The following is a 3,888-nucleotide window of genomic DNA, read 5'->3' on the forward strand; positions in this document are numbered from 1 at the left end:
GGGTTCTCTTTTCACCCAGGGAAGTCCTGAAGACAGCTGCCCTCTTTCTGTGTTTCTTACTGTAAATTTAATGATCAGTTGCTGTGACCCAGTTGGATATCCAGCACGCAGCAACTGTTTGTGCCTGTGTCTGGAGCACAGCTGAGTGATGGTGGCTTGGCCCTACCGGTCTGCGAGACTTTTCCAGGGAAGGAATGGGTGATTCAAGTCAGTACAGTTTCCTTCCTTCCTTGTGGATTCTCTGGAGACAGAGATTCCCAGTCTCTTTTTTGCTCTGGGGCACATCGTTCAGTCTCCACCAGATAGCTGGTGCTCAGAAACTGCCTGTGTCTGGAGCACAGCTGAGTGATGGTGGCTAGGCTCCACCGGTCTGTGAGACTTTTTCCAGGAAAGGACTGGGTGATTTAAGTCAGTACAGTTTCCTTCCTTCCCTGATGATTCTCTGGAGACAAGGACTCCCAGTCTCTATTTTTCCCTGGGGCGTACCACTCAGTCTCCGCCAGCTAGCTGGTGCGCAGAAACGCCTGTGTCTGCCTTTCCAGCCTTTGGGAGCCTGGGCATCTGCCTAAACTGGGTAATTTTCCGGAGATCTTTTTGGGGTGGGGTTGTTGGCTGAGTGCTCTGAGATCAGACCAGCCTTTTCCCTCCCTGTGTGTTTGCACCCAACAGTGAAACTCAATCTCTGGTGCCCTGGGGACCACAGTTCTATCTGAGGCAGCGAATCAGGCACGTGGCAGGGCTCTGTGCAAGCGCCTGGGTCACCGGCACTGGCTCTGGGCTGGCTCCTGGGGTGCCCGCAGAACCCGAGTCTTTTCCAGGGGATGTCTGGGTGACCTAAGGTCGGTCCCAATCTTTTTCTGTACCGTTGGGTTATCTCGACTGAAAATTCCAGTCTCTGATAGTGCGTTGCGCAAGGTTCAGTCTGGGTCAGTGACCAGAGACACTCACGTGTGGCTCTGGGCGGGGGCTGGTGCTGGTGGCCAAGCGTCTGGAGGAACCAGGATCTCTTCTGCGGTTTAGTTGGGTGAGTTAAAAGCTGATTGAATCCCCCACTGTGGGGTATCCTCTCACCTGGGAAACACAATCGTCTGTGTTTTATGGCTGCGAGTTCTGATTGCTGGTCACTGTGCCGATCCTGCTGTGCTGCTGGTCAGAATGAGAGTCCTCCCGTCGCCGCCATCTTGACCCACCGCCCTCTCTTCCACACTTTCTTCATGGCATTTTTTATGTCCTTATTCCTAAAAGTGTAAATAATAGAATTGAACAAGGGAGTTAGGATGGTGTAAAATATTGCCACCATTTTTTCAAAGGAGAAAGCAAATGGTGGGCAAGCATATATAAATATGCATGGGACAAAGAACAAAATCACAACTGCAATATGGGACCCACAGGTGGACAGAGCTTTCCATCGCCCTTCAGAACTGTGGGCTTTCAGAGAGCACAGGATGACACCGTAGGATACAAGTAAAATAGAGAAGATTATTATACAGATAGACCCACTGTTGGCAACCACCAAAAGGCCAAAGATCTGTGTATCTGTGCAGGCAAGTTCCAGTAATGGGAACAAATCACACATGAAATGATCAATGACATTGGGTCCACAGAAGGGTAATTGCAAAGTGAAATAATTTGTATGATAGAATGCAAGAATCCTCCTGTCCATGCTATCCCCATCAGTGTGCCACAGACCTTCCAGTTCATGATGGAAGAATAGTGCAAGGGCTTACAAATTGCTACATAGCGGTTATAGGTCATGGCTGTCAAAACAATCACTTCTACTGCTGCAAGGAAGTGTTCAGCAAACAGCTGCATCATGCATCCTTCAAAGGAGATTGTTTTCTTCTCATATAGAGAGTCCACAACCATCTTTGGTGTGATGACAGAAGAGAAGAATGCATCGAATAGGGACAAGAAATCCAAGAAGAAGTACATAGGGCAGTCTACCAATGCTGGGCTACAGACAATAGTCACCACAATTATCATGTTGCCCCCAATTGTTGCAATGTAGACAAACAAAAATACAATAAAAACTATTTTCTGGACTTCAGGGTTCTGTGAAAGTCCAAGGAATATTAACTCTGTTACAAAACTTTGGTTTTGCATAATTTCAAGGAGAATGTAGAAGCAACTATGCTTGTGTAAATCTATAATTATTTTTAAAATGCTTCAAATAAGTATATATTATCATTAAGGAGTTTGGGTAGTAAACAAATTTTTCATAGGTGAGAATGGATAAAACAAATGCTTTGCCCAACACATGTTCTTACAATCAACATGAAGTGAATTGTGTGTGTGTGTGTGTGTGTGTGTGTGTGTGTGTGTGCAGTTACAAAGAGACAAATAGGTAGACAGATAGATGATAGGCAGATAGATAGATAGATAGATAGATAGATAGATAGATTGAATAGTAAGTAGAGATTATAAATTATAGAGAAGGATTACAGTATGAGTTGGAAGGGGTAGTGATGTAAGGGAGGGAACAATATAAATAAAGTGTACATGAATAAATTTGTTTTTAAAAAAAGAAAAAAGTCATTTTCTAACATCGGTATTCAGAAATCGTGTAGAATTAAAATGCTAGCTATTTATACTCCACAAAACATCCACACATGTTTTGTCCTTGATTTGCTGACTTGTTTTCTCTAGTGGCTTCCTGAAATACAGTAACAAAAAGCATGTGAAACAATTTACATATTACACACGTAAAGAAAACACTATGTATTAACCCTTTTTCTAATCTGCTTGGAACAAAGTAAAGACAAATAGTTTACAATGTCTACTCAGAACACTTACCTACCAACAGAAGAAAGACAAAATATACTGAACAATGCAATTAAAAACCCTCTTCATATTTCAAATTACCTTGAAAATTCTGAGGTTAATTGGAATGTCAGATGAGTTAATTTATTCTTAAAAAGTATAAAGAGTTACAGGAAATGCTTGTCTCTATTTGGAATGTGTATGTTCCACGTGTTGAGATTTCCTTTTAATTCATCATTTTAAATTGTGACCAGAACACAATACAATGCCTGCTGTCTGTAAGAGAATACAAGTTAAGGTAAGCTTAGAACTTAGCCAACAAGGAGTAGTGAGTTTATTATTTTATTTTCTTGGTGAAAATCTTAGTAAGTGGTGTTAAATCTAAACTAGCAAAAGATACTTAATGTGGTTTTTTAATACGGAATCTCTGGTTTTAAAGAATAAGTGGTTTCTTTAGTCTGACCAGAGAAGAAAAGAAATTCAACTTTTCAGACAAGAAGTACACAGTAGTGGTGGACTTTGCATACTCTACCTCCAGATATAAAAGTCAAAACATCTTATTACTTTGCTTATTTGTGATTGAGATATCTTGACCAAGCAAACAGAAGAAATGGTTGAGAATTAGAAGTCAGTGCTTCAATCAGCCTCATATACAAATTAACAGCAGTTCCATAAAGAAGTGAAATTGTAAGTTGAAAATGTTTTAGAGTCTTAAAACTTTATAATTACCACTTATTTATTCAGTGTTGCTGTTGTTGATACAAATAAAATTTCTCGTATTTGGGGCATAGATATTCAAAATTGTGATGTCCTCTTGTTGGATTTTTCCTTTGATGAGAATATAGTGGCCCTCCTTATCTTTTTTGATTAACTTGGGTTGAAAGTCTATTTTATTAGATATTAGGATGGCTACTCCAGCTTGTTTTCTGGAACCATTTGCTTGAAAAACATTTTTCCAGCCCTTTACTCTGAGGTAGTGTTTATCTTTGTTGCATAGGTGTGTTTCTTGGATGCAACAGAATGTTGGGTCCTGTTTCCGTAACCATTCTGTTAGCCTGTGTCTTTTTATTGGTGAGTTGAGTCCATTAATATTGATAGATAATATTGACCAATGCATGTTAGTTCCTT

At 40.7% G+C, this 3,888-nt stretch overlaps 1 pseudogene; it reads right to left on the bottom strand.

Annotated features, from left to right (window-relative positions):
* Positions 1-1,150: 1,150 nt before the first annotated feature.
* LOC129667857 (olfactory receptor 4C15-like) overlaps positions 1,151-3,888 on the bottom strand; it is a 4,821-nt pseudogene continuing 2,083 nt past the window's right edge.

Source organism: Psammomys obesus, unplaced genomic scaffold (assembly GCF_907164565.1).
Source record: "Psammomys obesus unplaced genomic scaffold, mPsaObe1.curated_primary_1811, whole genome shotgun sequence".
NCBI classification, from domain to species: Eukaryota; Metazoa; Chordata; class Mammalia; order Rodentia; family Muridae; genus Psammomys; species Psammomys obesus.